The sequence below is a fragment of the Podarcis erhardii genome (assembly GCF_964252035.2).
Source record: "Podarcis erhardii genome assembly, chromosome: 1".
Lineage (NCBI taxonomy): Eukaryota > Metazoa > Chordata > Lepidosauria > Squamata > Lacertidae > Podarcis > Podarcis erhardii.
The window spans coordinates 111,942,041-111,968,333 of NC_138497.1; the positions used below are offsets into that span (position 1 = coordinate 111,942,041).

General features: G+C 42.8%; 1 protein-coding gene across 4 annotated transcripts in view; it reads left to right on the forward strand.

The window, feature by feature from the left end:
* Positions 1 to 26,293, forward strand: part of B3GALT1 (beta-1,3-galactosyltransferase 1) — a 325,648-nt gene that overhangs the window by 77,354 nt on the left and 222,001 nt on the right. For all 4 annotated transcript variants that reach the window (XM_081873329.1, XM_081873328.1, XM_081873331.1 and 1 more), the window contains exon 2: positions 2,662 to 2,805. The gene's annotated coding sequence lies outside the window, so the exon portion shown is untranslated. The remainder of the gene's footprint in view (positions 1 to 2,661; positions 2,806 to 26,293) is intronic.

The following is a 26,293-nucleotide window of genomic DNA, read 5'->3' on the forward strand; positions in this document are numbered from 1 at the left end:
TTTATACTGTATTTCATGCTGCTTCTACAATTAAGTGTTTTAAATTTGTTGTTAGCTGCCCTGAGCTCAGTTTTCTGAACCGGGAAGGGTGGTGTATAAATAAAAAATTATTATTATTATTATTATTATTATTATTATTATTATCATCATCATCATCATCATCATCATCCTATTCTTTTCTCCTTTTTTGCTTGCCTGGATGAAGGATAAAATATATAAGGGTGTGAGTAGAAACCAACCTACTTCGCAAAGGGAAAACTTACAATAATTGACCTGCCCAATTTTGCACCTGACTCTCCGCAGAATTGGCATGCGGCCCTCGAAAGGGAGTGCAGCCCTTGAGCAATATACATATGCCACTGCAAAGCAAACAAGAAGCTGAGCTACTCAAAAGTCATGGAATTGTAGAGCTGGAAAGGACCTCCGGGTACATCTAATCCAGTGTTTCCCAACTTTTTTTGGGCAAAGGCACACTTGTTTCATGAAAAAAATCTTGAGGCACACCACCATTAGAAAATGTTTAAAAAATTAACTCTGTGCCTATATTGACTATATATACAGTGGTGCCCCGCAAGACGAATGTCTCTCAAGACTGAAAACCCGCAAGACGAAAGGGTTTTCCGTTTTTTGAGGCACTTCGCAAGATGAATTTCCCTATGGGCTTGCTTCGCAAGAAGAAAGCCTATAGGGAAATCTCCAGGGACCTCTTTTAAATGCTGGCGGTGGGGAGCAAAGCCTTCCCCCCCCCTCCGGCCTTCAGAAGAGGTCCAGGAAGGCCGGCGGGGGCCGAAAGGCTTTGCTCCCCACCGCCAGCATTTTAAAAGCAGTCCGGGATAGCAGGGAAGCGCTTCCCGCTATCCTGGACGGCTTTTGAAGGCAGGCGGGGGGAGCAAAGACTTTTGTTCCCCCGCCCGCCTTCAGAAGAGGTCCAGGACCTCTTCTGAAGGCTGGCGAGGTCCAGGACCTCTTCTGAAGGCTGGCGGGGGGTGAAAGTCTTTGCTCCCCCCTGCCTGCCTTCCCGGGAGAGCGGAGAAACGCAGCGTGTTTCTCCGCTGTCCCGGACAGCTTTTGAAGGCAGGCAGAGGGGAGCAAGGACTTTCGCCCCCCGCCCGCATTCAGAAGAGGTCCAGGACCTCTTCTGAAGGCGGGCGGGGGGCAAAAGTCCTTGCTCCCCCCCTGCCTGCCTTCCCGGGAGAGCGGAGAAAAGCAGCGTGTTTCTCCGCTGTCCTGGACGGCTTTTGAAGGCAGGCAGGGGGAGCAAAGTCTAATTCTAATTTCAATGAGTGTGCCCTCCCACGGCACACCAGGCAACGTCTCGCGGCACACTAGTGTGCCGCGGAACACCGGTTGGGAAACACTGATCTAATCCAACATTCTGCAATTCAGGAACCAGAGGATATGAAAGTCTGAGAAGGTCCACTAGCGGTTGGGAATTCTAGCCCATAAGATCTGAAGGGTGATAGATTGGGGAAGGGTCCTCTACTTTCACATTATTGGGGGGGGGCAATGCTGCTCAGTGTAAGAATGCATAAATGTCTCTTTCACCTGTGGAGTACAGTGGTACCTCAGGTTACATACGCTTCAGGTTACAAACTCCGCTAACCCAGAAATAGTGCTTCAGGTTAAGAACTTTGCTACAGGATGAGAACAGAAATTGTGCTCCGGCAGCGTAGCAGCAGCGGGAGGCCCCATTAGCTAAAGTGGTGCTTCAGGTTAAGAACAGTTTCAGGTTAAGTACAGAGCTCCGGAACGAATTAAGTACTTAACCCGAGGTACCACTGTAATGGAAAAGGTATGGGCTAGGCTCTCCAGAGAGATGAACTGTGAGAACCATAGGGTCTGCTTCCAGCCTAGATTAAGAGGAAGATTTACCAGTGCAGCCGTGTGGTTCACAAGGTACATAAGGTTGAGGAAGATTATTGCTGTGTGTGAAACAAGCTGCGTAATAGTACTCTCGCTGATTTGGAATGTCCGGAGTTAAAGATTTACTCAGAGCATCCCAAAGAAAGTCCAGACATAATCTGTAGTTACTATGGCTGGATTGCATTTGAGGCTGTCCTATCACTCCATATCATTGCTTTTACAAGGCAACCAATTACACCCATGAGCTGATAAAAGCTCCTCTCACATTTAAAGCTCTTTCAAAGGTTGTAATGCTTTCTGAATTTCAATAATCCTCCCTCCCTTTTTCAGTTCTTCCAGACTGAGCTAAGGGCGTGGGGACAATTTATTCAGGGAAAGGATGCACTATAAAGTGGTAGCTAATAAGTCAAACAGAAACAAATTCCTAAATTGTTTCCTTCCTTCCTTTCTTCCTTCCTTCCTTCCTTTCTTTCTTTCTTTTAAAAATCATGTCTCCTATGCTTCCTCCCTCCCTTTCAGTCTTTAAATGATGTCATTTCCTGCAACAATTCTCTGTTTTGGGCCATCAACTCTCTCAGACAGTACAGATTAGTTCAGTGCTAAGCAGTGGGTGGGGAGGATTGAGAAGATTAGAGAACAGGAAAATTAAAAAGGAGGGAGGAGGAATGCTTACAATGAGCAGAGGCAAAAAAATAAAAAAAATAAAAAATGAAGTGCAGGTTCCCAAAAGCTGAGAACGTTAATAAAATGCTGTATCTTTCTTTTTTTCTTCTTCCTTCCTTCCTTCCTTCCTTCTAGGAGCACTCATCACCAGTCTAAGAGTGGAAACACATGCTCAGAAGTTTCACACTGGGCCACACCATGAGGCTGAACCTGTTCTTCCCACAGCTTAAATCCCGGAAGACTAGGGTGGGAATCAGAAGCATCCATGACCTTATTGAGGTGAGATCCTGCTTGCTATATGTACAGTACTGGTATAAACTGCCTTTTATTTCCCTTCCACTACACTCTAGAACAGCGGTTCTCAACCTGTGGGTCCTCAGATGTTGTTGAACTACAACTCCCATCATCCCTGAGCTCTGACCTTGCTAGCTAGGGATGATGGGAGCTGTAGTCCAACAACATCTGGGGACCCACAGGTTGAGAACCACTGCTCTAGAACATAGGGTCAGGCTGTACCTCCCACCGACCCTCCAAGTGTCCCTATTTTCCAGGGAGGACCCTGATTTAGAGAAGCCGTCCCAGTTTCTGATTTGATCCCGGAATGTCTCACTTTCCTCTAGGATGTCCCCATTTTCATCAGAAAAATCTTGGAGGGATGTCCCTATTGGAGAAATGTTGGAGGGTTTGGAGTTATCCAACCCCCAAGCTGTATAGGGAAGTTAAAAAAAAAAAGTTTAATGTTGTATTATGTGTTTATATATGTTTGAAGCTACCCCAGATGTGTGGGTTATAAATAGTAAAATTATCTTTATGGAATGGGGTGCCCCTATTTTCATCGGAGAAATGTTGGAGGGTATCCACCCATCATTCCATCATGGCAGAGGCTGATGGGAACTGGAGTCTGACAGTGTCGGGAGAGTGACAGGGACTGCCCTGGAATGATCCTCCTATCGCCCACCCATCCAGAAGTTCCTTCTGCCGCCCAGGATCCCTATATGGGCTTCTTGGGAATGAAATCCTTTCACAGCCCAAGCCTCAAGTCTGAAGCAGCCCAAGATTATTTGGGAGGATTTGATTCTCTAGTTTTGTCACAGCTGCCCAAATGCCACCCAGCTGGCCGTCACTGTTGTCCTCTCCTAACACAAGACAGCCGGTGGTTGCTTTAGCAACAGCAAAGTGAAGGACATCAAGTATTTGCTAATTATTAAGGTTCTAAGTGTTTTCAAAAGGCCAGACTATGACTTTAAAAGGTAATAGCAAAAGACATTGGGGGCGGGGGGGCGAGGGGAAGAATCAAATAAAAATTCATGCCACCAACCTTGAAGGTGCATTTGTCTCACCATGGAATGGTCAGTTCTGTAGAGAGAGGAGAGCCTTCCCCCTCACCCAAGAGCTCTAGTATGGGTCTGAACCATTGTCCCTTCATGTACAGTGGTTACAGGCGCTTCAGGTTACAGACTCCCCTAACCCAGAAATAGTACCTCGGGTTAAGAACTTTGCTTCAGGATGAGAACAGAAATCGTGCGATGGCAGCAGGTGGCCCCATTAGCTAAAGTGGTACCTCAGGTTAAGAACAGTTTCAGGTTAAGAATGGACCTCCAGAACGAATTACATTCTTAACCTGAGGTACCAGTGTACCTTAAATTTTCCTAAACTATCTGTTTATTTGCACTTCTTTTTACATTTTATTTGCACTGTCAGTTTTACATTTGCTCGGGGAGGGAGGATTTCTTGCTGTTGCTTTGAGTGTCAAAGTGAAACTTCTCTGAAGCCCTGGTGGGATCCTCAACTTACATATCCTTTGCCAGGATGCTTTGATGTGAGGGCCTTTCACAGTTGAGGCTCACGCCTCTCTGTTCTTTGCTGTTCTATCCCACTATCAGACACCTGGATCTCACACCTTTCACCCCTTTTGCACACCCCTGCACTCCCAAATCACGTCGCTCCCCCCTGCCTTTAGAACATCAGTTGTCTGAAGTTCATCTCTCATGCAAGCGAACTTTCGTTTTGTCAGCCAGCCTGTCTGTGGTTTTATTGTTTTCCTTCCCTGGTAGTCAGTCTCTTTTGAGTGCCAGTTTTATTGAGGCAAGAAATCTTGGCGAGTCAGTGATTGTCCTATCATCCTAAAGTCTGAGCTGCTGACAATGAGCAGACACAGGCTTTTTTAGCTGCCCAGTATTTTAGGGTGGTGGTATGGATGCAGATTGCAAAATCTCTAAAATCCCACCATTTCAGATTGTGGTCTAAGCACAGGAATAACATGTTTCAACACCCCATCATATGCCTATACGAGGGGGAAAAACACGTCTGGGAGGAGGGTCCTAATTTCCAGATTTCTATATGCAGTGAGGTTCTTTTAAAAAAAGAAAAGAAGACTTGCAATCTGGCATGGTTATGACTCAGCAAGAGTCACACCCTATAATCCTTCTCTGCATGTGTTTCAGCTCTGTCCTCAATCCCAAATGGTGCTGAATAGAACATGAGACCTGCAGATTCAAATGGCTGCTGAATAATATTATCCAGAATTGGTTTAGCTGCCACTCACGTTCCCCATTAAAAAGCACAGACATCTCTATAGCCAGCAGAATGCAGCTCAGAATCATTGTTGCCCATTGCATGTCCTTAATTGCAGAGCGGCTTGCATATACAATCACCACATCTAATCAGAGATATGATGATAAAAGTCTCAGACATGGCGACCTTTTGGGGATGCTCTCTACAAAACGGAATAGGTAGGGGAGGTGTGTTAGATGTTTGTAACATCAAGAGTAATTTGCCTTCTCTTATTCTAACCTTGGGAGGGACGCGGGCGGTGCTGTGGTCTAAACCACAGAGCCTAGGGCTTGCCGATCAGAAGGTTGGTGGTTCAAATCCCCACAACAGAGTGAGCTCCCGCTGCTCGGTTCCTGCTCCTGCCTACCTAGCAGTTTGAAAGCACGTCAAGTACAAGTAGATAAATAGGTACCGCTCTGGCAGGAAGGTAAACAGTGTTTCCGTGCACTGCTCTGGTTCACCAGAAGCAGCTTAGTCATGCTGGCCACATGACCCGGAAGCTGTCTGCAGACAAACGCCAGCTCCCTCGGCCTATAGAGCGAGATATGCGCGCAACCCCAGAGTCGTCCGCTACTGGACCTAATGGTCAGAGGTAGCTTCACCTTTTACTATTCTAACCTTACCCAGGGAAACATCAGTTTCTAATTCCTGCATGGAACAGTACCCAAATCACCTAACTCTCCCCCCCCCCAATTCTACAGATAGAATGATAGATAGATGGATAGCTATATGCATTACCAAAAGGAAAGGAAACCTAAAGAAGCGTTGTATTATAAAATATGGAAATGGAGATGGGAAGAGATCTAATATCCTACACGTATCATCCGTATCATATCGACCATCGTATTTTATACATAGATACGCACATTGTGATTCACTGCCATCTTTTTTACACTACTGACTCAGATATATACACTCATGGCAAAGGTAGTAGATGGAATTCATATGTCAACTATAAACCAAAGTAGCAAAAAGTGTTCCATACTATTCAACACAACATCAATAAATCATTATTTTATATGAACACACACATTACCACTGACAACTTATTAAAAGGCATATCCAGGAACTTTACACCTTAGAAACCAAGCCCTTGCCATAGCTATCTGAATGTTTTAGGCTATTATTTATTTCATAATATCTTGATTTTCTTGAGAAAATCTTGAGGCTTTTAAACTTGCTGGCTTTCCCTCTTGCCCATTCATTGGATTCTAATTTCCCTTTTAGGAGTCTGCAAATGATAGAGCAGGAATTGCTACTTGCAGATAATTAACAAGAGCTGGGCAAGTAATTTGCAGTGAATAATTCGGTCCTTCTAATCACTTTGCTTGCAATTTATCTATGAATATCTTACTAACCGCCCAAAAATTTATTTGTTATTCATTGAAATCATTCGGCATTCAATTAGGAGTGGCAGATACAATTGTGCTCGTGGCTTCCGTTCTGCAAGATGACAAAAATCTACTCTGATGCTCTTAGTGGCTTTCTTAACATATGCTAGATATTTAACAATATTGAATAACACTTAGAAAGTGATCAAGCCATGTAAGGATCAGGCGATGGCTCGCTTAAGGCCACTTACTGAATTCATGGCTGAGGTGTGGCATAAACTGGGGGGTGCTTGGCTTACAACTCATACAGTGAATGACCATTCTGCTGTATTCCAAAAGAAAGGCTATCAGACCGCAAGAGAGAAAACGGTTTCACTGTAGAAAATTCCATTGTCAAAGAGACTCGCTTACTCTTAGTCTATTTTAACTGAACAGTAGCTTGTCTCTTCACCACACCGAAAAGAGTTCTGCTTTGGATTTCTGCATTGGATCTTGACCTTAAAATACACTGAATGGAATTCAGTGTTGCACTATGATGAACTTTCTGCCTGTTCAAGCATTGCAGCTTGCCAGATGGAATGATCCCCCCCCCTCTCCTGCCAACATGAACTGTTCTAGGGATTCTCCCAACCCACTCAAAGCCAATCTCAGGGGGTGCAGGAGGAGGCGGAGAGGTTGTAAACCCTATCAAACAGGCAAAAGTCCTTGCACAAGGCTTTAACTGATGAGGCTTATTCGGCGAATCCCACCTTTTGCTTCTGAAAATACCTGGAAAGGTAAGTTTCCATGCAAACATAATATCCAGAAATGTTGCAGACGTGCATGACTTATTTTCTAAAAACGCCCGTTCTGATCTGGGTAGCTCCAATATGTACACACATAAGTTTACCTTATCAGAAGTAGCTTTGCACTCTTGGTTGTGCTTACAAAGCCTTTTGAGAGTTTAGAAGTGACAGCAATTTGAAAAAGGTTAAGTAAGAGCAGGCCTTCATGTGCCTGGATTAGAGCTTCAGGTAAGTAGCCGTGTTGGTCTGACGCAGTCAAAATAAATTTAAAAATTGTCCAGTAGCACCTTAGAGATCAACTCAGTTTGTTCTGGGTATAAGTGCACACAAAAGCTTATACCCAGAACAAACTTAGTTGGTCTCGAAGGTGTTACTGGACAGTTTTTATTTATTTTGACTGGGTTAGAGCTGTTACAGTACCGCAGATTCCTCTTAAATTGGTAAAGTTTGCTTTATGTGGAATTTGATTACAGTTCTTGCATAGGATCCCTGAACCTGCGTGTACATCACTGTCCCCAGGGTATTTGCTCAGAGGTATGTCTCACTGGATTCAGTGGAGTTTACTCCAGGGTTAGCATGCTTCTTTATTGTATAGAATCAACAAGAAGGAAATAGTACACAAGTTTAGGAGACAGACAGCACTGTATTCAAGGCACACCACAATTTTTAAATATATTTTTAATATAAGTGTAATGTAGCCCTTACAAATTTGTAGAAATAATTTTACAGTTAGGGATTATTAAATAATAGTTTTAAACATGATTAATTACAATATGATGCAGATTTTAGTGATCCAAAGAAAATGCATAACGTTGCTTGACATTTGTCTACAGTTGTGAAAATATATTGGTAGTGGGGAGAGATGTTGAAAGAGATATACAGTAGATAGGATGGCAGTGTAATAAATGCAAGTTCATAAAACGAGAGTCTTGCTTCCTAGATGAGAGTTTTAGTACCATTAGGAACACTTGTGGGCTTTGACCTTTCTTTGATGTTTATAATTGTACTAACTCAGATGTGAAATTCATTATGGGCTCTAGCAAGAGAGAAATTAATTTTTAGAAAACCTTTTAATTTAGTAAAAGTCCCAGTGGCACTAGAAATGTAAAACAAAATACGAGCAGAAACTCCCAACAATAACTGGAATTTCGCTGCACGGCAAACACACAAATATGAGCTCTTTTCCTTGCTTGTTATGAAGTCTTCCATGAGTTTCAAAAAGTACATGGATTTCTCATTGAAACATGAATAAGATTTTGAATCCAGATTACAGGTTTCCCACTCAGGAAAAGCAAAACTGAAACCCCGCAAAAGGAAATGAAGTTGGAGAAGGCAAAATGGAATTCATTGCAACATGCTTACGTTGGATACATGGAATACTTTCGTGCCCATGTGGCCATCACTATCACTGGACCTCCTGAATGAAGTCTGGTGCTAGTGAAGTAGTTTTGCATGTAGAAGATAAACTTGGAACGAAGTTCCAGTGGCTGCATTTGATGTGAGGATTATTGTGCTAGTTTTCCTCATTACAATGCCAGCACGTCTGCCCCGGTTTCCAAGGCTTATTTTACACTGCATTGCTTCTTGTGTTATGAAACTGCAACTTTTTGGTCACTTATACTGACACGCCATACTAAATTTTCATCCATGCCAGCAAGGTGTGGTGTGACAGAACAGCAGTGTCATCCCTCGACATGTCGCCACTTGTCAAGTGCCTAGTATGCCAGTCCAACTATGTTATTTTGTTACACAGGAAGCTTGGCAGGACTGCCTCAAATTCTGGAGGCCTGCTCCCCACCAATGCAGAAAATACTGAGCTAGATTGGTCAGAATTTGAGGCGGTCTCCTGCCAGGGAGATGCTGGGGGTTGAATCTTAATAATAATAATAATAAACTTTTATTTATAACCCGCGCTCCCCAGCTGAAGCTGGGCTCAGAGCGGCTAACAACAATAAAATAATACAGCATTCTAAAATCAATTCATTATAAAATCAGTTCAAATCAAATTAACCATTGGGCTAGAGTTCTGTGAGGATTACCACAGAGGATGCTTCTCTGTATAAAACATATTCTTTCTCACTGACCTGTGACCCTTCTCCAATCTGATACCTGAGGCAAAAAATCCTACAAGCCTGTTTTCCCCTCCCTGGCATTAAAATACATTTTACTTATTATGTATATGGCATCCATCTGACTGGGTACTCCCAGATACTGTGGGCGGCTTCCAACAAAGTAAAACACAATATGGCATTATGTATACGATACATTACGTATACGATACACATATGATAATATAACTGATGATTTGATGTCTTGTCATAAAAGCAGAATCAGCTGCCTGAGGCAACCACCTCACTCTAACTAGTGCTCTAGTTCTGAGAGGAACATAGGAAGATTCTTTAGCTCAGTTCAGAGTCAGACTATCTTCCCATCCAGTCCAGTATTGTCCATTCTGACTCCCTACCCGCTCTAGTGGTTTGGAATCAAGACCAGGCATGTTGCTGGAGGCTGGAGTTGGAAGAGCAGAGGCAAGGTGAAGTGAAGTCCCAAGACAGGTGTTGAGCATCATGTGAGCTGCGCACAGGTGGGCTGAAGCGAGCTGCTGCCATTCCTGTGGAGCCTCCTTTTATTGAGACAAATATGCAAGCCAGGCAGATACATTTTTGGGCCGTGACCTTTACACATCTTCCGTCCCGAGATCGTTTAGAAGTGTTTCGTTGCCCGATCACCTGAGGGCAATTTTTACTCAACCCAAATAGTAATTGGCTGTTTAGATGACATGACTCAACCTGCAGTTGCCCCTTAAGAATGGGAACTTGCTGAGGAAGGTTAAGAAATTAGCTCTGCCTGTGCTGAACCAACTGGTAGTTTTGTTCTTTTAGGGGAGTGAAGCCATCGTGCTTTGTTTTCTATTGATATTTTGTTACAAATCTCAGCAGGCACAATGTGTGTATCTCTCTGAGCTAATAAACTAACGTGAGTAATTTATATTGCTAACAACGCCGATACTTAGAGCTTTTTAGCATTATTACTTTTTCTAACCACTTCTACTGAGCGTTATTGAAAACCTGCCATGATAACATATTTGTGATTTGGAAACAAGTTCAAGGGAAAGACTTACTTTAAAAACAAAGGTAGGAAAAACCTTTCTTTTATAACTGACACAGTGAGCGCTGAAAATTACTTTAATTTTCTTTTCTGTGTTTCATTCATTTTAATAACAGAATAGCGAGAGTCCTATAATTGGAAGGTGCTTATTCAGACCTGAGCCCCTTTCTGTTTAATGCAGTTTTCTCTCTGGTTGGTGTGTGTAGAATGGATTGCAGCCAAAAAGTTCAATAACCTCATGTTATACCAGTCTAGTGTCATAGAGTAATAGAGTCAGTGTGGTGGAGCAGACTTGCGAGATCTGGGTTCAAATCCGAAATAAGCCATGAAGCTTGTTAGGCCAGTCATGCACTCACTCTCTCAATTTGAGGATAAAATGAAGAAGGAGAGAAAAATGCATGTCACCTTCAGCTCTTTGAAGGAAAGGTGGGCTAAAAATGCAGTGAGTCACTCATAAATAAGTAATTTTTAGTTTGGCATCTACCAAGTTTGAAAGAGAAAGATTTCTTAAAACTCCTCAGTATTTGGCAAGTAATCTCTGTATTCATGGATTTCACACTGCTAGATCTTTCGTATCTCTCGAGTATTGCTGGGGTGGGAGAAGGGGAATATCTCAACGCTGAAGAATTCCTAATCAGTTTGCTTTAGAACCACTTCTTCATAAGTAAACATCAGGAGAAGCTGGGCTATTTTGAAATCATTATTTTGAAGAGAGAAAATATATGGCTGCGATCCAGTCATACTTAAATCCCTTTGATTTTAGTGGGAGAGTTGGCCATAGGCCTCCCTCTCTCCCACTGAAATTCATAAAACTTTAAAGTTATTATTTTTGGCTGGATAGTGTCATACATTTTTTAAATGAATGCTGAAGTTGTCTGAATTGCAAAGGAATGGAAGGCATTCCATGCTCAAAAGCTAGATAAAGCAATGTGCATCACTGTTGGATATGATAAAGCTGAAGAGTTTTGTTTTGGGTAACAGTTTATATATTGTTTTTGTTGGTCATGATGGTAGGAATGCCTATGCCAACGGCCTCCTTTCTGCCTATACTAGGTGTCTTTTTCAAATATTTTCACCCCATCTCACTCTCTGCATCACATTTAGAGATGGTGCTGCTATAATATATCACAGCCTTATGTGTTTTCCATACATTAAGCTGGCTTGCGTAGACTAATGGACCACACAGTGCTTTGCGTTATTCAGGTGTGAATGATTTTGAGGATGAAAATATATTGGGTTGGAATTTATTATTATACCCCAAAAGCAATATTTTGTTTGCTAAAATTGAACATCTTCATATCTTTCAAGGTAAGTGAGGTCTGGCCCTGAGTGAAATGAGGCACTAAACATGATCTAGTATAAATCAAGAGACTGGAAAAGAACAAATAAGAGTGAACCAAGGCTGAGGAAATGTGCTTGAACACATAGCTGGGTGTTTATATATATATGTATTCTTCTAACCATAAAAGAGATGTATGGGAAGTAAATTCCTTTAAATTGAGATCTTGATGGGTTTATTCCATGTTGGGATGGATATCATACAAATGTTACAAACAATTAGGGGTTAAATAACTGATACCCCAGATTATAAATATTACAGAATTTTTATTTTGATTTTTTAAATACTGCCCACTTTACCTTGGGTATTACTGTTCCAGTAAATCTGACTCCTGCTCTTCAAATATTGAAATCTGCCATGCTTCTGTTGAATTTGCATAAGCCCATTGTGGACTTGGAGTATTCATTGCTGTCACACTTAAACTATGTGTACTGTACTGTATGCATTAGTGTCCACTGTCTTTGTCCAAACTTCTCTCCCCAAGGTGTGCTCTGAGACTAAAACTCAGCTTTCCTGGAACAAAAGGAAATAAGTCCCACACTCATTACCTAGCTCTAGCTAAGAGTATATGCTATTCACCTTTCCTTGGGTGGCGACTCATGCAGGGCATAAAATGGCTATTGATGCATTTTATGTCATCAAAAGCAAAACACGGAGGTGTTTGGTTTCCCACCTGTCACCCCATGCTCGTTCACTCGGCCTGGAATAATGCTGTTGTTGCTGTCCTTGTCTTCTGCTATATGAGTGCTGCATTTTGGACATGCCACGTCACTGTGTTTGCAGCAGCTGCAGTTCATTTATGCTGCCTGAGCTGAAGGTGTGAGCCACAACCACATATTGAAATTCTTGCATAGGCAAAGTCAGCAAGAGTCTTCCTACCTGGGAAAATAACCCAAACACCTCACTGGCATAAGACGTTCTCAAGGATTTATCACCAGTACAAACGTATTGGAGGTATTTCTCGTGGAACAGAGCCTCCTTAATTAGAACAAGTTGCATGTGTGCCAATAATAAATTGGAAACAATTTGGATTTTGTTCATAAATCATGTGTAAATATTATCTTTTTTATTTCAAGGTGTTAATTAGGCAAATGGAATCCTTATGTCACGCTTGCAAATTTTCATAAAAAGATAACTCTGGTTATTACCTTATTTCTGCAAATAGTTCTGACAGGAGGTGATAAAGAGGCTGGATTTTCTAATTAATTCCAAAACTCATTTAAGATAGTCCAGAATATGCTTTAATTAAAAAAAAAGTTCTGACAGAGGTTTGTTACTGATGAATAATGCAAGAAATGTGACCAAAAAGTCATTTTCAGCAGGCATTTTTTATTTAAGCTTGCGTATCATTGCAACAGTTTCCCCAAACCAGAGTGTTGCAATAGCACATCATTATATTTGTTCAAAATAATAAGTTTTCAAAATCAGTATGCAGTATGTAGTATCCAGCCAGAGTAAACATGATGGTCTGCATTCAGGCAGACTCATGAAGAAATTGCAGGTCCGGCTCTTCCAGTAGACAGACTGAGGAAGTTGCCTCAGGTGTCAGATACTTGGAGTATGTGATGGAACAGTGGCATCCGGACCATCTTCCTGTTAGAATTCCTGCTCCATGATTGCAGTCATGGGATTGTTGTCTTTCACATTGACTCCACAAAGTGGGAAGTGATGGAGACAGGATGTTTGTGTTACTGTGTTCCGTGAAGTGGGACTATTGTCCTTTGTTCTTATTATTTCTTGTCTGATGCTAGAGAGAGAGGGAGCCATGTTGCAGTGCTCCGTGTGTGTTTATTTGTAAATAAAGTAGATTAGCCAAACTGCTGAGTTGCTGAGGTCTGTCATGAAAACTGCGCAGACTCTGCAGATCCCTAAGTGTGCCTGTGTCTGCTGGCATTGGTTGCTGTGATGTGTGAGCTGAATAAAGCTTTTGAAGCTCCTGAACGATTGAGCAGGAGGGAGAGAACATGCCAGTTGGGCATGTGTCTCTGCCAGGGTCCTACTCGAGTGTAGGGCGAGCTCCTGACACTTCCTGTTTCCGCCTTCAGCTGTTCCCCTCTGTTGGAGAACAACAGTTGTGTTCACCATGTGGCCTACCCTGTGCCCCCTAAGTCTGTATTAGAATTGTTTTTAGGTGTTTTATCATTTGTGTGTTTGCTAGCTTGGGCTTTTTGGGGAGAAAAGTGGGGATATAAATGATAGTGATGGTGGTGTGTACCTGCACTCTTCAGGTGTGGTGAAGGATGCTGTCCTGTTTCCAGAACTGAATTCAGCTTCAGCTTTTACTGTAGTCTGCTTCTGTATATGGATTGTGTGTCATCTTGACTTGCTCCTCAGGCAGCAAAATGTCTTAGGCCAGCCCCGAGTAATGGAAGCATCAATGGCAGTCCACTTTATTCCTAGGGAACAGAACCAAACTCTTGTTCCTTTCCAGTAGAGAGGCTATTGGCAAATAACAGGTCTGTTGTAGGGGAAAATGTGTGCCCCCCCCCAGCAAGTGCCACTTTTCTTCCTCTGGCATGACAGGCAGCACCTGTTACCATCCCCTTTTCTGTTTGTTGAGCAATAATTCTGATTTGTTTATGGGGAGGTTATACAACGTCATGTACAGCAATTATTACCCTACACTTTCCAGGGAATTTTCCTGCCACTATCCTTACAGCAAAAAGTCTTGTGCAACAAATCTGCTTTTAAAAAAATAAAAAACACCAGAGTGCCAAGTTCACTTTAAATATGCAAGGTCAATTTGCTAGTGTGCAATTCACCCTGCACGCAAAATATCAAGTCTGTAAGCAGCCTTTGTGGCATCTAATACTCATTATCAATTTCTCTGTTGCTATTTAAAGAGGCAAGTTGACTGACATGAAGACTAAATATCAACTTTACAATCCTATCTCCTTTCTCCCTGGTGAACCATCTTTTTATATTCACAATTCTGGCCCTTTCAAGACTCACCCAAGGACAGATTTTTGGCAGCTATAGACTCAACATCACGGCAGTTCTTCCTTCCACGACAGATGTAACCTTCTGCAATCAATAGTGTGTCATCATTTTGGCAGATGATTTAACACTGTTGTTTCAGAAGTACCAGAATATTTTTCAGAAATCTAGTGACTAAATGTGCCAGAAGCCAGCTGGTATTTAAGAATCAGCCTGTGTCAGCACCTTCCCCTTTTGCAGCATTGATACAATAGGAAGTTAGAGGACAGAAGTTGATTCATGTATATACAGTAGTACCTTGGATCCCGAACGCCTTGCGCGTTGAATGTTTTGGCTCCTGAATGCTGCAAACGCGGAAGTGACTGTTCTGGTTTGCAAACGTTCTTTGGAATCCAAATGTCCTACGTGGCTTCCAATTGGCGGCAGGAGCTTTCTGCAGCCAATCGGAAGCCATGCCTTGGTTTCTGAATGTTTTGGAAATCGAATGGACTTCCAGAACAGATTCCATTTGACTTCCGAGATACCACTGTACTTCTACTGTGCCTTTGCCACCAAAATGTGTATCATGAAGCATGCAAGCTTTCATAAAACTAGCAACATGTCACCCTGAATGCCTACGTTGTTCTTCTGATGTTGTGAAAACTCTACTCTTTCCTATGCCATTGGATATGTGTTTGAATGAACCCCTTCCACACAGAAACCTAATATGGAGATCTCAGCCATCACAACTGGTGACTGTACAATGTCTGAAAAGGAGCCACCTACACAGATACAGTTGCACAAATGTAGTCAGTCCACATGATCAGGAACACCAGTCACAGACAGAGATAGACTCTCCTTTCAGATGGATGTCATGGGAAGGGTTAGGAAGCATGCAGGCAATGCCAGAGGGCTCCAGCCTTTCAATTTAACTGGATAAGTTCACATCCTCCTAAGTGTTGCCCTTATGCTGTGATAGTCACCAGCATCACTAACAAAAATAATTTCAATAGGGACAAATGGAAGGTCCTACACTTGGGCAGAAGGAGCCAGCTGCACAAATATAAGATAGCGGACACTTTGATTGCCAGTAGTAGATGTGAAAAGGATCTAGGGGTCTTGGTAGACCACAAGCTTAACATGAGTCAACAGAATGATGCAGCAGCAAAAAATAATAATATGCTACTGCTGTTCTAGACTGCATTTACAGTGTTCTGATCACGGGAAGTAATAGCCCCACTCTATTCTGCCTTGTTCAGACCATACCTGGAGTACTGAGAGCTGTTTGGGGCAGCACAGTTTAAGAAGGATATTGACAAGCCGGACATGTGCAGAGAAGGGTGACTGATATGATCAAGGATCTGGAAAGCAAGCCTTATGAAGAATGGATGAAGGAGTTGGGTATGTTTGGCCTGGAAAAGAGGAGATTGAGAGGAGATAAGATAGCCATCTTCAGATATGGAAAGGGCTGTCCCATGGAAGATGGAGCAAACTTGCTTCCTCCTCCAGAGGGTAAGACCTGAACCAATGGATTCAAGTCACAAGAAAGGAGATTCCAACCAAGCATCAGGAAGGACTTCTGCCAGTAAGGGCTATTCAATAGTGGAACAGACACCCATAAGATATGGTGGACCCTCCTTCTTTGGAGGTTTTTAGAGGTTGGATCACCATCTATCATGCAGGGGGTTGGACTAGATGACACTCAGGACCCCTTCTAACTCTGCAATGATTATGTGATCACAAGGTAAAGATAGCATTTGGAAGCACCTAGTGCAGAAATGAGGAACTTGTGGTCCACCAGATGTTGCCAGACTCCCAACTCCCATCAGCCTTATCTTTGGCATGTTGGGAGTCCAATGATATGTGGAGGGTCATGGTTCCCTATCCTAATGCAAACTGACCAATTGATTTAGAGCTCACCTGCATGTACTTGTATTGCCGCAGTGCTGTGGGCTGAGCCAATCTAACCTGGAGTTGCTATGGTTCAAGTCAGAATGGAATCCTTCTCAGGGAGTTGATTGCTGTCAAAGGTGCTTCTTTGTGTTCCAGGGGAAAGAAAACTGGGGTTCAATTTAGAACATCCCACCTTATTTCTATGGTGCTTCTGGCCACAGCTTGCCTTCCCTCTTATTTAAAAGACTGACTCAGCTACTTTCTCCGCATGTGTGCTGTGAAGCAGGCGTCATGCTGGAAGGCATCCATTATTTTTCTCTTAAATACATGTACTCTGCTCTATTAATTGAGCAGCAAGCTGGCTAGAACTGGAAGCCTCTTTCTAATAGCTTTGCCTCCATTTACAAAGTGAATGAGTAATACATCCACAGGGTTTCAGGTAATTTGTCCCCCCACCCACCCACATTTACATAAAAATATGACAAGGGAACTGAAACTCAAACTAGACAGGTGCTGATACTGACCTGCAAATCTCAACTCAGGATGGGGTTTGCATACTTAAGGGTGCACAAGGCTACATACCCCTCCCTCGTATCTGAAGAGGAGGGTGCATGATAGCCCCATGAACAAGGTTGCAAAGAACTGGTGGATGCAAGGAGTAAATTACTCAGGAACTTGCCTGTCTCCAACCTTGCAGACCTTTCAGGTGCCCTGGTCCGCTTGGCTGAAAAGATTAGTAGATCGGGATGGAGCTTTTCTGGTGCATGCAGGAAGCAGAACACAGAATGCTACTATTTGGATGGTGGTCATGTAGTTGGGCTCAGTAGTTGACATCCCCAGAGGGAATACTATAGCCCTCCAGTGGATTGTCACATATAATGAATTGTCCCACCCCAATGTGGCAGAATGAAGCACCGCAAAAGAAGATGGTGGCCTAGGGAGGGCAAAGTCTGCCCCCCCCCATCCCTAATACTCAGACCCTCATTGGTAAGACTTCTGAAGTAGTTTGTAAAACACAGCAGAGAGTGTCGATCCTTCAATGGCCCAGATGTTGCAGGTCCAACTCCAATGACCAATGTGGTCAACAGTCAGGGTTGATGAGAGTTGGAGTCTAGCAATACCTGATATGACACAGGTTTGCCATCACTACCCCAAAGGCCATTGTAACATTTTTCTTCGTACACACTCTGCTCTCTCTCTCTCTCTCTCTCTCTCTCTCTCTCTCTCACACACACACACACACACACACACTCACACACCTCTCACTATGTTGGGCAATTTGCTATAAGAAATGCATGGGTAAAGAAAAGTATCAAAGGACAGGATTATTGATGGATGAACTGAAAAGATATAAAGATATAAGTAATTCATTAGAATATCAGTGATAACAAACTGATGTGATGGGAAGGTATGCTTGGTGCATTGCACACTTAATCCCCGTTTTTTGGTGGGCAGTAAAGAATCTTATTCCAGCAAGCATTTTCTAAATTTGGCCTCTGGTGTTTCAACTGCTGCTGCTTTTTACTGTTTCATCATTGTTCTTATACTTCTTCTTTTAAGAAATAAGTTGTGGCTTTATTGCCTTGAGTATGCTTCATTGTAGGGAATCAGTGTAGAAATAATTTCAATGAATAAGCACACATATTATAAGGTATTTTGTATAATGGGTAAATTTGATTGATTTTTTTTTTTAAATGATAAAAAACAGCCTTCTGACCAAGCTAGTTAAAATGTAGTTGTTGAGTATTTTTGAAGGTGAAACCAACTCTTAAGGTGAGTCTTCCCGACACACAGCAAGTCTTTCCTCCCTGCGGCAAGTTAAGTAAACACAAAAGGAAGGGAAACAGTGATGAGCTCCACCCTTCCATTGCCGTTCTTGTTGCCCTTGCAAATGGAAAAATGAATTTCTGAAGTCCCCTTCCTCCCCGTGGTACTCATGGAAGCTCCCAACATGTTATAGAGCCCTAGAAAATTTAAGTTCTAGAATGTGTGGTGAGACAGGGGCGTTCTGCTTCAGAAGATCATGCTTTATGAGGTGGAGGGTGGCTAAAAACTGGTGGCAGTTTTCTAAACTCACAGTAATGATGCTTGAAGACGGCCGTAGTAAAGAACCAGAGCAAGAGCTGCAGGATTTTAACTCATTAGATGGAATGTCAGCGCAAAGCAAAAGCTTTTGTCTGTTGTGCAGTACAGTCTCCCCCCCAGAATTATGCTGCATATTGAAAGTGTTGACGGTGGTGAACCTTGACAGTAAAGCAAAGCAATGGATGCTTGAAAGAAAAGGGGAGACACTATAATCAGGCTTGGAATAATAGCAGGAAAAGTAGTGTCCAGGGGAAAATGCAAGAGTAATTTCATAATTGATTGCTATCATTTAATCTCTATTATAAATTACTAGACCGTGTTATGGAAAATAATGCCACCAGACGAGCATGTCTAACAAAATATAATTGAGTGCATTACAAATTCGACTGCGGCGACTACTGCAGCAGGGTTATTAGAACCATTTGTCAATGCTCTCTTTTTAACTAGTCATGTGCTCCTCCCTGAAAGCATCCAGGTTTTTTGGGAGATCTCCTGGCTGCTAAAGACTGGTCCCCCTTGATCTTCAGGCTGTGTGTAGATTTGGTTACCATCACCTTAGTAGATTTACCCTAGCAGAAAATGCCACTTAATAAAATGCCCAAATGAGAGCCATGTGGAAACAGATTATGGTATATGAAGTAGAATGATTCTCTCTAGTATTCTGAGGATTATGTGAATTAAGAACATAATAAACTAACTCTATGGGAAAAGCACAGCAATTAAAAGTGTATTATGTCTGCAATCTCAGCCTCTTCCTCTACTGAATTGACATTCTGACTCATAAGAGAGCATTAATGTACTTAGTTTAAACTTTATCACAATTTATGTATGAGCTTGAGTTCCCCTTCACCCCCGCATAATCTGACTTTTGAAAAGTACAAACCTTCATTGGTGGGAGTCACCAGCCTCAGAGCTGGTAGCTACTGAACCAATTCTGAATTGAGCTGAAGGTAGTCGCTAATTAGAGATGCCCATTGCTCAAGAAGATGATGGTTATGATGCTTAGAAGAACCACTGAATGCAAAAAATCTGTTACCAAAGAACTACTATATGCAAAAATCCCTGATACTCTGTTCATTGGTGTGAGCTACACACACACCCTTACACACACACACACACACACACACACACACACACACCTATTCTGTATTCTGCTTTCTAAACCTTTAGCAGAGCTGCCAACAAGGTTTGGGGTTTCCCCCACCAATGAAGATAAGAAAATATCATAGAATCACAGAATTGGAAGAGACCACAAGGGTAGTTTAGCCCAGCCCCCTGCAGTGCAATACACCCCCATTTTACAAGCAAAAGCACGTTTCTTTCCAAGTCACTAATTTTAAAATAAAATAAAAACGTCTGCTATGCAACAGCAGCTATGCGACTAACAAGATTCCAGGCCTAGTTGTTGACTCTGATCATTCCCTTGCATTCCCTTGAAGGCTTCAGCACCGCTCCCTCAAAACATTGGGATTGGAGAGTGTCAGGGAACTGCCATCAGGGCCGGAGGGAGAGAGCGGGCTCCGGAGGGGTCCCAGAGAGCGTCCCGGGATGGGGAGAGGCAGCCCATCTTCTGGGGAAGAGAATCAGCGTAACACCAGTGGAGAAGGGGGGCAGATGGGGGAATCGGCGAGGCGGTCCCATGACTTCTTGCCAGGGACCAGCGGGGAGAGTAAGGGTCCTCCGCTGCCCACACCCTCCTTGCGCAGAAGGCTTCCGCGAAGGGAGAGTAGGAGGAGACTAGGTGTCAAAGAGCTTCTTTGCTGGAAGAAGTTCAAGAAACGCCCACTGACAGATTCTGCCAGCGATTGAGACAGCCACGAGTGAGTGGCTGTCCGGACAGAAAAGGCTCACTCAGGCAACCCAGCCAGGTGTTGCACCAGTTTACGCACGAGCAACCCCTAGAACGATTACAGAGAGCTAGACCTGTCAGTAACAATGACGGGCATCTTCTCTGCTCTCCTCTCCTTGGCATTTTGCTTTTACTGTAAGCTTTGAAACATTAGTTCTGCTTGTATGGACGTTGGCTTTTTATGTCAGATTTGCTAAGGTGCCACAAAGCGCTTCAGAGGTCCTCACTTTGGTTCAGGGTGAATTGGGCGGATGCCGCTCAGTCAAGCCCAGAATTCCTGCAAAGCATCTTGCTTTGGTTTGGCATTCATTTGAACCTATCTCACATCCCAGTATGTAATTTGCAGTGTGGTCCTATGCATACTTACTCAGAGGTATGTCTCACTATATTCAAAGAGCTTACTCACAGGTAAGTGTGCGACTGCAGTCAGCTACAGTCCTATGCAACTTACCTGGGTGTACGCCCCATTGAACACAGTGGGTCTTCCATGTGCATTTACAGGAATAGGATCACACTGTCAGTCGCTCATGACTCTAGTAAGTCTTTCTATGTCACTCAACTGCTGTTTGATCGCACAAAGAATTTTAAGAAATTGTTCCCCAGGTATGCAGTACCGCACCATCTAGAACAAAGCAATTTCACATTAGTAGATTCTGCCCCCTGCCCCGCATTTACAAATTCTCCACTTTCCTAACCTTTCTGTTACTGAATTGCCATGACGCTTCTCCTTTCCCCCCTCTTTCAGTTGCCCTAGACAACTGCAGTGTGTTTGATTCTCTCACCCATTTTTCACCCATTTAATTCAAAGGACTCTGAATAGCAGACCTGATCCAATGACAAAATTCCCATTAACTTCAGTAGAACTGGACTCAGTGGGTTAATGTAAGCCAGCCAAAGAGGAAAAACAATTGCTGTCACCTTGATGTGTGTGAAGTTCCCCTTCGCTCCTTTTGCACATTAAAACACAGCCTAGTTGGAATTCAAACAGCTGAACAGGCAGTTGGCTGAAAGGTTACCCTTTGGAACTTAGATCCTTCTAATAACTTCTTTTGTTTAACGAGGAAGGTTTAGATGCAGGAGATTGGTGGTAGAAAGAAGAGCTTTGCCAAGACCTGTGTCAGTGAGTTCATTCCATTACAGCAAGCTGTGGTCAGCTGCTACCAAGTGTGACTTTTCTTTGCTAGACTGGGGGAAAAAAGAGGAAATGCCTTTGAGTTGTATTGGTGGCGGCAGAGAAAGCATGACTGAGGAGCCTGGGAGCAGAAATTATCAGGCGGTCTTTGGTCAGCAGTGCAACACCTCTCTATGACGCAGCTGGAGTGGCAGTGTGCATTTCAGATCATAAAAAAGAAATTGGAGAAGAGGCAGTTAAGGGCCCTAACATACTCTGCAACATTTCATAATGCCGTGGAATGGTTGTAAGCAGGCTAGCAGCAGACTAGAAGCGGTTATCCAACTGGAATTATTTTACACACATGCTCTCGCTCACTAATGAGACTGAAGTGTAAAATGTAGTCTAGGGGAAGGTGAGCAAGTAATTGTTGATAGATGTAATTTATTCTTCAGGCAGAGCTGAATTAATATGAATGTCAAATGGGGAAAGTATTTGCCTCTCCAGATTGCAAAGAGAGAGGATAATGGAGAGAGTGAACGAGCTGTATTTTGTAGTTAGAAATAAGTAGAGAACAAAGGCCACTGATTGCTCTCAGTCCAGCAAGTTAAGAAAGAATAGGAACTGCAGAAGGGCATACAAGACAGACAGATCACCTCACTTGGAAACACTCTTTTTTATATAGCTCTTAGTTTAACAGAGATCCTTCCACACAGAATCCGCTTATGATCTCTGCCATTGCAATTCCCATGAGTAGGCCACTGTCATGTCTCCTTCGTTTAGGTGGTTGCATTCGGTGAGATGGTGAAAACAATGTAAAAGTGATCCTGGCTAGGACACACACACAATTACCATCACTTTCAAACAACTTTCAGCTCTCTTAAAAAAAAACAAAAAACACTGCCTACTCCGGCCTTAAGGTACTTTCCTAGGCATCCCAAGTTACCCTGGAATCAATAGGACTTAAGTGTGACTAAAGCTGTGCATGTAGGCAGCCAAACAGCGCTCAAGGATTTCTGCAACTCAATTTTGTGGTAGCAATTTGCACCTTGTTTTTGCAAATGTTTTTGCTTTTATAGGACCACTGGGATTCTGGAAGGGCCACATCTATGCAGTAGTGCAATTGCTGTGAACCATTGGTGCTTCCATTTTGGAGCTGTAGATATGCCCTTGTTATGCCCAAATTGCACACAATTTTATATTTCTTTTATAGGATCACTTATTTAGTTTAGATAGGATCACTGGGATTCATTTCAGTAGCCGTTTTAAGTAAGTTTCCTTATGTTACAGATGCAATCATACCTTGGGTTGAATGTGCATTCGGGATGAGTGCATTCGAGTTGCGCTCCGCGGAGTGCATTACTTCTGGGTTTCGCCGCTTGCGCACGCGTAGATGCTCAAAATGACGTCACGCACATGTGCAGAAGCAGCGAAAAGCGATGCGCATGTTTGCAGGCATGCCATCGCTAGTTACGTTTGCTTCTAGATGCGAACAGGGCTCCGGAACAGATCCCGTTCGCATCTACAGGTACCACTGTAGCTTCAACTGGTTTTATCTTCACTGTATCTTTTTTATCTTTACACTGCTTAGAGACTAAGGTGTTAAGCAGTATAAAATGATAAAGAAATAATACTGTTTGCACTGTAGAAATGAAATGATAAGCAAATATGGCTGCTGCACCAAGATTTTTGTGAGCTGGAAGCTCTCTGCCTCCCCGCCGTTGGCGTTTGATGGGCTGCTTCTTCGTTTCATGCACCCCCCCTTTACGCAGGACAAAATTTTGAGACATTGACTAGCTATCATTCCATCCTCGTAATAGATTTCCTCTTTCATGTTTCTCTCACTATTTCTGTGATGCAAGCAAAGCAATTTTCAGAAATCTCGGATCTGTAGGACTTTGGTTTTTGTGTGTTTTTTAATGAATTATCTATGGCAAAGCGATTGCCTTCTTGGGGAGGAAGATGTAGGATTGCTGGTGATAAAAGAAACCCTGTTGGATTTAATTTATTACTAAGAGGAAAGTGCCAGGCTCAGCCCATCCTAGTGCACTGAGAGCTACTTTGTAATAACAGGCTTAAAAGACAGAGTAGTTCAGTAGCTTCTCAGTTTTGGTATAATTGGCACATTTGACAACGCGGGAGAGAGTTTAAATTGATACACCTATCTGCAGGTCTGAAAGCACTAGGAGTGGTACTTGCAAATGGATATTTTTGACACACAAATTAGAGCCTTGTTTTTTAAAAGGGGCGAACAACGGGTTTCTGCCTTGTAAAGTCTGTGCAAAGCAGGCCGCTCAGCGTGGAGATAGAAGGAGGAGTTACCACCTTGGTTTTCTCCCCTCTGTTGCCTAAGCTAGAAACACAGCCATCCCACCTTTTGTCAGATTGGCCTGGAGGGAGATCATGCTTGTAATGAACATTCTCTGTAACAGGGCATGGGAGTAGCTTTGGGGAGTTTGCAGGTGATTATTTATGTATTGGAGTACTTGAAGGTTACATTTTGCTGTAAAGAGCCAGGAACCAAAGATTTCAATTTGCAGGCAAGGAGACGTGAGGACTGTTGTGCATGTGTTTGTTTTTTAATGTTTTGGTCTTGTCTACAACTTTGAGCAGGTGTATAAATCATAATATTAGAGACCTCAACTTTTCTTCTTTTTTTTATAAATATTAAGATTTTTGAATACAAATACACAAATAATAAACAATCTTACTTCTAACACAACGTAGTTTCATCATTTCTTTGGACTCCCTCGCGTCTCCCGCTCCCATTTACATCATTAAAAGGTTTTTCCAAGCAAATTATCAACTTGTTTACGATCTTATATCCACTCATTTAAATATAATCTAGCAATTCTCCAAAAAAATTTTATGTTTTCTTTAATCTCACTTATCATCAAATTCAAGTCTAATTTAGTGGTGGGCAATTTTTTTGTAATCTAGCATCCTTCTTAACATTCAACCAAATTACAATATTTTAGAGACCTCAACTTTTCAAGGACAGGCTTTGGCAAAATCTATTTACATTCTTATTAAACAGACCTTCCTTCATACAATAAGGATAGACACACCCACTTTTAAATACAGTCATACCTCATGTTACGTCCGCTTCATGTTACGTTCTTTCATGTTACGTCCCGCAGCGACCCAGAAGTACCAGAAAGGGTTACTTCTGGGTTTCGCCGCTCGCACATGCGCAGATGCGCAAAATGATGTCACACGCATGCGCAGAAGTGGTGAATTGCAACCCGCGTGTGCGCAGACGCACTGCTGCGGGTTGCATTCTTTTCATGTTGCGAACGGTCCTCCGGAACGGATCCCGTTCGCAACCAGAGGTACCACTGTATAGACATGTCCCACAATTATTCTTGTTAATTTGCAGAGCAAATTGAATTGCGCTTCAAAAAAATAATAATTTAAAAATTGATGTGGGGTGAGAGTCATGCTTCAACCTCTCAAGAACACTGCAACATATTTGGGAAGATTTCCTCTAGTTGCTTTCCTTTATTGTTCCATGGGTCTTGTGTTCCATTCCTCCCAGGTTCACACAGACTAGCTCCACTTCTGATGTCACACATTCTCACTATCCCTACATCTGGCGATGTCTACAGAGAACCATTTCTGTCAGACTTAGCACACAAGTGTTAAGAACAGACATAGGAGCCAACTCCTAGAGGCCGAGATCCTTGCAGGGGGCCCAATAAAACGAGGCTCTGCACAGCCTCAAAGCCTTCTGTTGGTGGCTTGTTTCCAGCAAGAGTCACTTTTGAGGAGACATCTGTTGACATCTTACTTTACTTCTTCATTAGAAAGGGAAACAAAATGGGGAGGGAGACTAGAGCAATTTGGTTTCCTTGGGTAGACTTGACCTAGGACAACGGCTCTCTGTGGGCTGCTTGTAAGTGTAACGTTCAGGCAACATCAGGCAACCATTCTGAAGATTTGTGAAGCTGTCATGTTTGAAGCTAGCAGTGCAACTGTTACAGCGCATGGCTTCTCTTCTGCTAGGTTCTTACAGAGCCCTCTACCTCTCAGGACTTGCGTCAAGCGGACACGGAGCAATGGTTCCAAACTACAAGAAAAAAGATTCCACCTAAACATTAGGAAGAACTTCCTGACAGTAAGAGCTGTTCGACAGTGGAATTTGCTGCCAAGGAGTGTGGTGGAGTCTCCTTCTTTGGAGGTCTTTAAGCAGAGGCTTGACAACCATATGTCAGGAGTGCTCTGATGGTGTTTCCTGCTTGGCAGGGGGTTGGACTCGATGGCCCTTGTGGTCTCTTCCAACTCTATGATTCTATGATTCTAAGTTAGTGACTCGCTCCTCTGCTTCTGCTGCTGCTGCTTCCTTGAAACCATGTGCAGCCTTTTTATAGAAGTGCCCGGGGTTAACACATGCGATTGTGGCACTTAATTTAATACAACTGGATGTGGCAGGACCTCTGGCTGTGGAGTTGATGACAGGACAGGGGTGTCTTGGGACCAAGGTAATGCATGAAGGGAGAAAGAAACACACTGTTGCCCAATTTTGGGAACAGATCTCTGTGTGCGGAAACAAGCTCCAGCCGGGGAATCTTCTATGCCAAGCAGGATGCTGTGCAGGAAGGTCATCGGAAGCTGTCTTGTACTTGTGCATCTATCGATCTATCTATCTATCTATCATCTATCATCTATCATCTATCATCTATCATCTATCATCTATCTATCTATCTATCATCTATCTATCTATCTATCATCTATCTATCTATCTATCTATCTATCTATCATCTATTATCATCTATCTATCTATCTATCATCTATCTA